At 40.9% G+C, this 12,503-nt stretch overlaps 1 protein-coding gene across 1 annotated transcript in view; it reads left to right on the top strand.

Moving 5' to 3' along the window:
* Positions 1–4,918: 4,918 nt before the first annotated feature.
* RAB40A (RAB40A, member RAS oncogene family) overlaps positions 4,919–12,503 on the top strand; it is a 37,253-nt gene continuing 29,668 nt past the window's right edge. The window contains exons 1-4 of the mRNA XM_054472861.2: positions 4,919–5,002; positions 5,398–5,528; positions 10,113–10,260; positions 10,652–10,759. The gene's annotated coding sequence lies outside the window, so the exon portion shown is untranslated. The remainder of the gene's footprint in view (positions 5,003–5,397; positions 5,529–10,112; positions 10,261–10,651; positions 10,760–12,503) is intronic.

Raw genomic sequence — 12,503 nt, 5'->3', positions numbered from 1 at the left:
GAAGGGGCTGACCAGCATCTTGTCTCCCTTCCTGTTTCTCAAAAGATGTTCCTATTATGAGTAGAGGGGCTTTGCTGTAGGTGGAGCAGAGAATGGTTATGTTTCCCAGTGATTTTATTCTTTTGTATATTTATAAGACCAATAGGTGTTTATTACAGTTAAAAAAGTGAAAACATAGGACATAAAATAAAATAACCATTCCTCAAACATAATACCTAAAGATAAGACCTGCTAATGTTTTCATCTGCATTATTTTCTTAGAAGTTTTCTCATGTAGGAATGTATATACTTATGCATGTATGGATGCATTTATATATTTATATGAAAGAGATAAGATCTCATTTTAGTTTTTTAACCTGCCTATGTCAATATAGTGGGTTGGATAATATCCTCCAACAATATATGTCCAAGCCTTAGCCCTTAGTACCTGTGAATGTGATATTATTTGGAAATAGAGTCATTGCACATATAATTTAGGATCTCAAGATGAGATGATTCTGGATTTAGTGTGGGCCCTAAATCTAATGACTGGTGTCCTTGTAACAGAGAGGACGGGGAGGTTTAACATACACAGGAAAGAAGCTCATGTGAAGAAGGAGGCAGAGATTGGAGTTATGCTGCCATAAGCCAGGGAAAGCTGTGAGTCATCAGAAGCTGGAAGAGGCAAGAAAAAAATTATCCTCCCAAGCCTTCATAGGGAGTGTGACCCTGTCAAAACCTTGACATCAGGCTTCTGGTCTCCAGAACTGTAAGAAAATAAATTTCTGCTGTTTAAAGCCACAAATTTTGTGGTAATTTGTTGTGGCAACCCTAGGAAACTAATATACTCACTAACAACATCTAAACAATATCTAAATGTCAATAATATCTAAAATGTCATTAATTGTAAATAAACACCAGTCTATGTCTTATATTGTTATGGCTGTAAGGATAGTAATATCAGTGACACATTAAAGAAATTTTTAAATTGACTAAAATTTCTTGTACCAAGTGATTTTTATATGTATTGAGTCATTCACTGCTCATAGCTCCCTTATGAGATAGATATTGTGGCTAATCTCTGTTTTATAGACGAAAAACTGAGGGACAGAGAGAATGACTTTGCCCAAGACTACACAGTTAGGGAGTAGGTCAGCTTGGATTTGTGTCCAGTACATGTTTCTCCAGAGCCTGGAAGCTGTCACAAATTTGTTAAGTGAAAGCAGTCTGCACAGTGAGCATATTTTAGGAGGTCATTAAAAGTAATACTAAGTATTTTAATACAGTTACACATTTATGCAAACACTGGACCTAGTGACAAAAGGTGGTTTGTGATCCTGGAGAGCCTGTTCGTTGTAATCAAGGAATAGAAGCCATGGTAGGAGGATAAGGAGTCAATAAAGTGAACAATGTTAACAGAGACTGTAGAGAACTGTTTTTGGTACCTTGAATTTGAAGCGGGGGTAGGGAGAGACAGAGAGGGAATGAATTAAATATCCTATTGCTGAATGGGTAATAAGGGGTTAAGGAGGGATATTTTAAAATCTTCAATTCCTGTAAACTTAAGTACATTCAAAAATTAATGTAAAGGAGCTCTCTAATCTCAGATGTAACCTTGAAGTTGCCCACGTATTTATTTCCCTACTACCATCTCATTAAGGAGTTAATGAAACACCTCCATTGGAATACTATGGGCTTTGAGTGCAATACAGATTTAGTTATTAGTTATTAAACGTGGGAAAACTGTGTGAAAGAAATGCTCATAACTCTTGGACTTTTACCTCTCAGGGAGGCAGCAGGCAGCTGAAATTCTGGCGTGCTGTGGCTGGATCATGCATGATCTGAGGACCCCTATACTGATGACTGTGGATGGGGCCACATTTTTTTCTGCAAATATATTCATATACTGAGCAGTCAGGAGCAGCCCTTAGGCAAATACCACACCTTGCTTCTCTGCTGTGACTGATATCTGAGCTCACCAGGTGAGTTCAAAAACATGCCCATGTTCCCAGCATTGGGAACTGGGTCTGCTGAAAGGCCTGATGTTGGCCAGCTTTTATGAGATTATGAAGCACCCAAGAATGTAGAGAACATTCTGTTTCTAAAACTTTGAACTCAAGGCATATCAGAGAGAGATTTGCCTTCCTTATATGGATGTCTGTGTTCTCATTAGGAGAGAAACAATGAAAAATAACTTTTCACAATGCCTGCCTTAGCCTTGAGGCTCAGCCAGCCCCCATTTCTGTGTCTCAGCATTTAAAGGGCCATTGAAGTCCCACTCCATGCTATATACTCTCAAGAGGTTTTCTCATTAACCCCTCAGGACAGCTCTGTAAGGATGGTATGGTCAGTCCCATTTCACAGATAACCAGGCTCAGACTCACAGAGTCTAAATCACCTAAAGTGGCAGGACTGGAATGAGGTTCCATCTCTCACCCTCCCTAGAGGACCCTGAGCAGCCTCCCTTTTAGAAGATGGGCATCCAGGGATTGAGAAACAGATTCCATTGCCCTGCTATTATGGCCTCATGCATCCTCACTCCACAGCCCCTCTGGGTGATGAAGAAGACAGAGAGATGATATCCTGCCCCTTGTGCCTAGAGACCTGGTTGTTGGGCTGCATGAATTGGCTGATCCCTGAAGTGGTGAGTGGGCTCAGTCAGAAGCTCAGGTGTTGGCCTTGGGACGGGTGAGCAGGAGAGAAGGAAAGTAACATGCACTGAACTACTGAAAGCAAATGCACTCTATATTTCATCTCTTTTAATCTTTTTGTTTTTGTCTGTTTTGGTAGAAACGGTGTCTCACTATGTTGCCCAGGCTTGTCTTGAATTCCTGACCTCAAGTGATCCTCCCACATCAGCCTTCCAAAGTGCTGGGATTACAGGCATGTACCACCTCACCTGGCCTCCTTGAATCTTAATTGCTATCCAAGGTACCCATTATTCAGATGAGGGTGCTGCCTTTAGGGGAGTTTTTGTGAATCGAGGAGAAAACTTTATCTCCTGACCAGCTGCTAACTCTGGAATACTCTAAAGTTTTATCATTTTCTCTTGATGCCTCCAGGTCTCTGAATGCTCTAATCTCCCTCCTGGCTGACAGTATGGGCTCCCCAGGTATTTTCCAAAGTTTTTTCTTTTTAAATTATGACATGTATAATTTTTTAAGTCTCATTATGGAAATTTAAAATGCTTTCTAAATGAAAAATAAAAACCCAGTAACAATTGTATTAAAACAAGGGAGAAAATATTTTCAAACTACATCTCAGATATTGGGTTGGTGTCTGTGATTTGTGAAACATAGTCAGTAACAAAATGATTGGCAACAATTTCAACAGATAATTCAAATAAGTATATACGTGAACAGTAAACATTAAAAAACACACAAACCACAAGAACTAATGAGATGCAAATATTTTAAAATCCTGAGAATTTATAATAAGTGGAAACAACAAGATACAAAAGATGAGGACGTGATTGCACATTTGGAACAGACAATGTGTGTGTGTGTGTGGGGGGGGTGGGTGAACGTGTTCATGTGTACCTCACAGGGACACATCTGGAGAGTACACACCATCCTAGGGACAGTAGACCCCTTGGAATCAAGGGGTGGGAGTTGGACCAGTGAGAGTGCAGATTAATTTCAATTTATGAATGTATTCATATATTGTTTAAAATTCAGTATTTGAGAATAAAAATATTTTGATAAAAATTTGAACACACAAGACAGTTTTGTACTGATTGTCAAAGATAATATGCACATATTTTCATTAATTTGAAAAAGAATTCATTATGTTATATTATGAAAGAAATAAAAAATTTAATTGAATCTGTGTGTGTGTGTCCTCTAGCTCTATCACCCCATATACACACTCACAGATGTAGCATTATCTTTAATTCAGACGGGAGCTGTAACCAATCTGAGTTTTATATATCCTAGAACATGATGAATACAAGGAGATTGCTATCATTAGATCAATAATTCAAAAAAACCTGTGGCTGATATAGTGAAGCTAACTTCTAACCTCAATCCCTCTCCCTTCCCTGCTGAGCCTCTGGTCTGACTCTCAATGCTGCAATCCTGTCTTTGGCTACCAGGAGGCATCACAGCTATCTCCATGTCTTTTGTTCTTTTATTAATGAAAAGGGAGTACATTTTGCTAAGAGTAACAAATGTTATGAAGTGATTTGTTTACTCTGACACCAGTTCTATTTGGAAAATTCACATATTAAAGCAGATTTATTTGCTGTTGACCCCAAATCTACATCATATTCGTTAATTTATCTCTTCCCTCCACGGTGTAGGTTGAGGTGTCCATAAAGTGGATAGGTTCCTCCCAGAGAGCAGGGTGTTCATTCTTCATTACTGCACCCCTGTACAGGCTTCCCAGGCCTTCTCCCAACCCCTCTCAGTCATCCTCTCTCCTGGACACTATGAACAAGCTGCCCAGGTCCTATATCAGTGACCCATCCACTCTCAGCCACCTCCTGCCTGCTCTGCACTGACCAATGACGACTGGTGACTGCCAAGATGCAGTAAAGCTACCTGGTGTTTCATGGCATGGATTTCTTGGAGCATATGTTTTTACAGTCTTGTTTTTTACCCCTATCATTTTTTTTTCCTTCCCAGTATGGGCAAGTGGATTTGGGTCTGCTCAGAGGCATGACGTTGAACAGCTTTTATGAGATTAGAAAACACCCAAGAATGTAGGAACATTCTGTCTCTAAAACTTTGAACTCAAGGCATATCAGAGAGAGATTTGCTTTCCTTATATGGATGTCTGTGTTCTCATTAGGAGAGAAACAATGAAAAATGACTTTTCACAATGCCTGCCTTAGCCCTGAGGCTCAGCCAGCCCCCACTTCTGTGTCTCAGCATTTAAAGGGCCATTGAAGTCCCACTCCATGCTATATATTCTCCACAGGTTTTCTCATTAACCCCTCAGGACAGCTCTGTAAGGATGGTATGGTCAGTCCCATTTCACAGATGACTAACTCAGGCTCACAGAGTCTAAGTCACCTCCCCAGGTAAGTGGCAGGATTGGAATGAGGTTCCATCCTTCACCCTCCCTAGAGGACCCTGGGCAGCTTCCCTTCTAGAAGATGGGCTTCCAGGGCTTGAAAAATGGCCAAATTCCACTCCCCTGCTATTGTGGTCCCACGGGTCCTCCACTCCACAACCCCTCTGGGTGATGAAGATGACAGAGGAGGTGAAATCTTGTCCTTTGTACCAAGAGACCTGGGTGTAGGGCCACATGAGTTGGCTGATCCCTGAGGTGGTGAGTGGGCTCAGGCAGAAGCTCAGGTGTTGGCCTTGGGACAGGAGAGCTAGAGAGAAGGAAAGTAACATGCACTGAACTACTGTAAGCCAATGCACTTTATATTTTATCTCCTTTAATCTTTTTTTTTTCTTTTTTTGGTAGAGACAAGGTCTTGCTGTGTTGCCCAGGCTTGTCTTGAATTCCTGGCCTCAAGAGATCCTCCCTCCATAGCACTGGGATTACAGGCATGAACCACCTCACCTGGCCTCCTTTAATCTTAACTGCTATCCGAGGTACCCATTATTATGACCATTATTCAGATCAGGGTGCTGCCTTTAGGGGAGTTTTTGCGAATCCAGGAGAAACTTTGTTATCTCCTGACCAGCAGCTAACTCTGGAATACTCTAAAGATTTATCATTTTCTCTTGATGCCTCCAGGTCTCTGAATGCTCTAATCTCCCTCCAGGCTGACAGTACGTGCTCCCCAGGTGTTTTGCAATGTTTTTTCTTTTTCAATTATGACATGTATAATTATTAAGTCCCATTATGGAAATTTAAAACATTTTCCAAATGAAAGATAAAAACCCAGTAACCATTGTATTAAAACAGGGGAGAAAACATTTTCAAACTACATCTCAGATGTTGGGTTGGTGTCTGTGATTTGTGAAACATACTCATTAACAAAACAATTGGCAATGATTTCAACAGAAAATTCAAGTAAGTATATACATGGACAATAAACATATTAAATATGCAAAAACCACAAGAACTAATACGATGCAAATATTTTAAAATCCTGATAAATTATAATAAGTGGAAATGACAAGATGAGAACTGTGATTGCAGTTTTGGAGAAGACAGTGTGTGTGTGTGTGGGTGGGGGGGGCGGCGAACGTGTTTATGTGCATCTCACAGGGACATGTCTGGAGAGTATGCGCCATCCTAGGGACAGCAGACCCTTTGGGGTCAGGGGGCAGGAGTCAGGTCTGTGAGAGATGCAGGATAAAATTCCTATTTTTTAGTATAATTTTGCATATTTTTTGAAACTTTATATTAAGGAGAAGAGTATTTTGATAAAAACTTGAACACAAAAAATCCTTATGAAGAGATTGACAAAAGAATTGTATATATGTATTCACTAATTTGTGAAAACATTCAATGTATTCGATTTTATAGTGAAACAAAATAGATAAAAATTGAATTGACTGTGTTTCTACATGTGTGTGTGTTTGTATCTGTGTCTCCTCCAGCTAAATTACTCCAAATACACACTCACAGGTACAGTTTTACCTTCAATTTAGAGGTTGGTGGTCTAGAACTAATCTTGCTTTTAGATATACAGGAAAATGAAAGATACAGAGAGATTGCTACCATTAGGTGAATAATTCCAGAAAACTTTGGCTGATACTGAAGTTTTCAGCCAAGCTCCCAACCTCCATCTGTCCCTTCCAGTTGATGAACCCCCTAGTCTGAAACTCTCAGAGCTGCAATCCTGACTCTGGCCTGAAGTGATATCTAACTCCATTATTATTTTCCTTTTTCTAATGAAAAAAAGTACATTTTTCAAAGAGTGGCAAATGTCTTGGAATTGTTTGTTTACTGTAAGTTTTCTTTGGAAAATCACATGTATATTAAAGCAGGTCCATTTGCTGTTGACCCTAAATCCACATCTCATTCATTGATTTATTTCTTCCTTTGTTAGTGCAGGTTGAGGTGTCCATACTGTAGAGGTGTCCATACTGTGTGTAGAACACACCTCCCAGGGTGTAGGGTGTTCACTCTCCATTACCCCACACCTGTACAGGCTTCCCAGACCTCCTCTCAGGCATCCCCTCTCCGGGACGCTATGGACACAGCCGTCCAGACCCCATTCCAGTGCCCCCATTCTCTTCCACTCACCTCCCACTGCCCTGGTTTTTGCTACACCAGCCTGCTAAGGACTGCCAAGGCTCGCTCCTCGTACATGGTGTTTCATTGTATAGACTCCATTGAGTACACGTTTTTGCAGTGGTCTTTTACACCTGTCAATTTTTTTCTGGAAGAATTAGAATCATTCTGTCCATAGGTTCATAGACTGGGTTTTAGTGGAGGGTATTTTATTTTTTTGCTCATTGCGTAAACGTCTTTGTAGAGGTTTGACTATGAAGGTACGTTGGTGCTCCCTCGTGACAGAAGCCTGAACTGCAGCTTTTACGTCTGAGCAGGAAGGTGGGAAGGAGCAGTTTGGCCCAAGCCCACTCTATGGAGTTTTCTGGAAGTCTGGATGGAAAATGGAGCAATTCCAGGCTAAAAGAATATTTATGGCCTCCAAACAAAGTGCAGCCTCTCACTATGCTGAGGAGAAGCCTTTATGTGGGAGCAAGAAAAAGATTATTTTTATTTGTATGCTTTGAGTCCTCTGCAAAAATAGCTGTAGATGGATGTGAGCAAAAATGGATCCTGGCTACTGATGATCTTTGTAACTTGCCTTTGACTTTATTATGATAATTTTTCCATGAAAATACATGTCTACCATAACATTTTAAATTACTTTACAACATAATTTTAGTTTTTATTTTTGCCATCAACTGGATGTTTCATCATATGGATGGTACCACATTTATTTCACTTTGAGATAAAAATGTAGTTCCTTTACCATGTTTTATTATAAACAGTAGCAAACATAACATCTTTGCTCACATATATGCAAATATATTTGTAAGAATTTCTTTATGAGCTTGTCAAAATACTCTTTTATTATGAAATCTATAAAGTTTTATGTTAACACAATACATGATAACATTATTACTCATATATATTCCTACTAATATGGTATGTAAGTGTCTGCTCACACACTGGAAATAATGTTGATTATTGCTAACTGGTTAGGCAAGAAATCATCTCTCATCATTGTATTCATTATAACTTATTTTTACTGCCTCCTAGAATTCCATCCTATGGATGTGACATAATCAATTTTCACAACCCTATGTTATTCAGAGTGTCCTGATATTTCCTTTTATCTACACTGGCATCTTTTCAAGGTCTGTGCTCTGCTGAAGGGCACAGTTCCTGTGGCTGTTTGCACTGAGCTGAATGTGTCTTCTTGGAACACAGCAAACTGTCTTAGAAAAATTCTAGTATTGTGATAATAGAACCCAATTAGCGCATGAGTGTGGGGGAGTGTGTGTGAATGTGCGCAAGTGTGTGTGTGCTGACAACCACACTTGCCTCTGCTTCCTTCTGCCTCTTAATGGTTTTGCATCCTGTTTGATCTCCCTTTCTAAATTCAGGTCTAGCAGTGAAGAGAGGGTATTGTTAGGATGGCAGTCCTTATAACCAGACCCTTATCAACATCCTTCACTACATCCTGAAGTTAAACTTTTAAAAAGGAAATTGTTGGTGCTTAGTGTATGCACCTATGTAACCTTTTGATAAGTATTGTCATGCTGACACCCAGAATGTTAGTGCTGTTTAGGCTCCCCAAAGTGGAACAACGTGAAAAAGTTTGGAGAGGGGTGAGGAAAGAAATAATGCTGGCATCCTGTCACAGAGGGAAGGCCCGGGACCCTGTTGTGGTCCCACTCTCAAGCCATCACAACATTTGGAAGACATGAAAATGATCAGACCTGAATTAGACTTCAGGTGGCATGTGGGGTGGGGGAAAGGTCATTGGAGGAACACAGGACGTAGAGTCAGGGCTGGGATACAGCTACAGCTTTATGTACATTCGTGTTTATATAAGACATGTGCATCAAGGCCTTTTTATGAAAAATTTTGGTCATTCCTGTGGTACAATAGAAGCCTTGGCCAATAGTTTTTAAACAAATTTCTTACAATATTATTTATAGACAATAGAACCCATTCATTTTAAGGTTGGTGATTTTTATTAAATGTATAGAGTTGTACAACCATCACCATAATTGAGTTTTAGAAATTTCAGTTGCCCCCAAAACTCCCATTGTGCTTCAATGCAGTTAAACCTGCACCTATCCTCAGCTCTTGGAACCACAGTTATGCTTTGTGTGTTTGTGGATTTGTTCATCATGGACATTCATATAAATGGAATCATGCAGTATTTGGTCTTTTGCACCTTTCACTTAGCATGATGTTTTTAGGGTTCATGCGTATTGTAGCATGTAGCAGAATTCATTCATTTTTTAAAGGCTGAATAATATTCTATTCTAAGGATATACCACATTTTGTTTATCCATCTGTCTATTGATGGTCATTTAGATGATTTCTGCTTTTGCCTGTTACGAGTGATGATGTTATATACGTTTATGTACGAGTTTTTTATGTAGACATAGGTTTTCATTTTTCTTGGCTATGTACCTAGGAGTGGGATTTCTGGGTCATGTGGTAACTCTCTTTATTCATCTGAGGAACTGCCAGATGACTTTCATAACACTGACAGTCTTGAGGAGTACAGGCTCAGTCTGTTGCTTCTCTTGTGATTTGACTGTGGTTACAGATTTTGAGAAGGAATACCACTAGTTCCGGTGCCCTTCTTGTCACATCATATCTGGGAGTATACGATGCCTGCATGCTGTCACTGGTGATGTTAACCTTCATCATTTGGTTAAGGATGGTGTTTGTCATGTTTCTCCAGTGTACAGTAACTATTTTTCCTGTACCTAGAGAGCATATGGAGAGAAGAAGGAAAACACACATTTCTAATTTCACTGTGAGTCAGTGTCATTTCTATGTGGTGGAATGAACACCCTGCTGGGCCTGGGGGAGGGAAGAAAGCGGTTCTACCATTTCCATCCAACTGAGTCATGGACCCTATGAGTGGAGTTTGGGGTACAGGGATGAAGTCATCACTCACCCCATTTCTTACTGTTTCATAGTTTTTCCTACCTCCTATTTCCCCCCCACCCTGTTATATATGACAGAAATATGTTTCCTTTGCGCTCCTGAGGGGCTTGATGAAAACCTCATACTATGTCTGCTGGACAGGACACTGGAGCAAGAGATACTGGAGATCTCTCTGCATCCTGGCACCAAACCCAAACCAGTAACTCTGGGACATTCTTGACTCGGGTAAGTCACTTCTCCTGCTAGCCTCCCTTAGAAAGTGCATATTTCTGTTATGTGGGAGCTTCATTGCTGTGTGGTAGAGTGATGGTGAGGCACACAGAAGCAAGTAGAGATGGAGCGCCTGGTGGGTGAGCCAACACCCAGGGCACAGGCTCCAGGACTTGTGCTGCTTGATTCACCCTTCTCATGGTCTGGTTCTTCCCATCTTTCGGTCGTCTCTCAGAGTACCTTGGATTCCTGTTACATCCCATACTGTCACAAAGAGCAGGGGACAAATGGGGTGGGGAAGGGGCAAAGACAGAGAGAGGTAGAGGTGATCCCTGGAGGGCCTGCTGTTTTCTGTTCTCTTCACTGTTCTTTCTTGTTCCACATGTTTCTTTATTTCACCCCACAGTTAACCTCAGAAACCTGGTAATCCCCATGACCCCACAGCTATGCCTCATGGCCCAAAGGGCAGGATTTCATCTCCACTGTCCTCTTCCTCAACGCGAAGGGCTGTTGAGTGAGTACCCTTAGGGCACAATACTGGGGAAGTGTAAAATTATCATCTTCCAAATGGGAAGCTGCTGGGGGTGGGGGTCAAGAGATGGAACCTCATTGCCATTCTGCCACTTATCTGTAGAGGATCTTAGTCTCTGTGAGCCAGAGCTTGATAATCTGTGAGATGGGACTCACCATGCTTTCTTCACACTGCTCTCCTGATGGGTAAATGGAATAAAGTATATATTTTTATACCACTATCTTAGTCCGTTTAGTATTGTTATAAAGGAATATCTGAGGCTGCATACCTTATAAAGAAAAAAACAAAACAAAACATAATAAAATTGTTGTGTGGCTAACAATTTTTATGGTTGGAAAGTTCAAGATTAGGCATCTGCTTCTGATGAGGTTCTCAGGAAGCTACCACTCACGACGGAAGGCCAAGGGGATCTGGCTTGTGCAGAGATCATATGGCAGGAGAGAGGAAAGAGATGGGAGGTGCTGCGCTCTTTTCAACAACCAGCTCTTGTGGGAACTAATAGAGCAAGCACTCACTCATCACAGCAAGGATGGCACCAAGACTTTCATGAAGGATCTACCCCCATGACCCACACACTTCCTGTTAGGCTCCACCTCCAACACTGGGTATCAAATTTCAACATGAGGCTTGGAGGAGACAAACATCCAACCGTAGCAAACACTTATTGAAATTTTTTCTTCTAAAAATGTTGTTTCTGAGATGTCTCTAATAAGGTGACTTTGGGGCTGTTTTGATATTTTGGCCATGCTGCCATGACCATTCTTGCACCCGTGCCACAGACTCTCTGCAGTGCAGACCTGAGAGGGCAGCAGTTGATGGGGCCATGCTTGCTTCTCTCATATATGTTGCCGAGTATATCTGCAAAGATACTCTGTACCGTTTTGTCCTCCTGCAGCAGTGTATAGGATTTTTATGACTCCACAATTTCAATGTAAACAGGACACAGCATAGATACAAACTCACTTATCAGATTTTCTCATCAAACTCTAGAATTATTCCAGGACATATTCTGAGGCATAAACTAGGACTGTTATGTTTGTGTTTAGAAATGCACTTGTGAAATATGCCATTTATGTGGATACCGATGGAGAAAAATAAAAAGTATTTTAACATTATAGTGCTAGGATATAAAAGTAGCAAATATTAATAAAGTTGGGAAACCCATTATTGCACAAATCTAGAGAAACAGGTGCTCTCATCTTGTAGTTGGCTGGGATATTCACTAGTAAAGAGATTTTAACTTTCAACTAGACAGTATATACTAAAAATAGTCATGCTCTTTGACCAAAAATAATCATTTGTGGAAACATATCCTCCAGATACAGCCTGGGAGGCCCCTGTCATTATCACTCATGTGTCCCTACCACTGAGGGCTGAGCTGAACCTTTTCCCTAGCTGGTTTGTTACCTTCAGCCCCAGCCCCATTCCCGACCCTGAGCTATCTATCCTTCCAGCCAAACAGGAGAATCTGTCTCATGGATGAATGCCCAGCCTTGATGAACCATATACAGAGCTTCTCCAAATTGACATGGAGCAATGCTCAGGTCCCTACTCCTGGAGGGACCTGTAGACCTCTGACCTCATCCCTGTGTTGGAGAAATCTCTCTTCTTCTCCCTTCTCTGTGTCCTCAGGACCCTTCCCCTCCCTGCCAAGTACAGACAGTCCAATCCTTTCCTTAAGTTTTCACACAGGATGAAGCAAACACTGGCTTCAGACAGCTTCTGC

The sequence above is a fragment of the Pongo pygmaeus genome, chromosome X (assembly GCF_028885625.2).
Source record: "Pongo pygmaeus isolate AG05252 chromosome X, NHGRI_mPonPyg2-v2.0_pri, whole genome shotgun sequence".
Taxonomy (NCBI): domain Eukaryota; kingdom Metazoa; phylum Chordata; class Mammalia; order Primates; family Hominidae; genus Pongo; species Pongo pygmaeus.
This window is presented reverse-complemented; position numbering and strand designations above follow the sequence as displayed.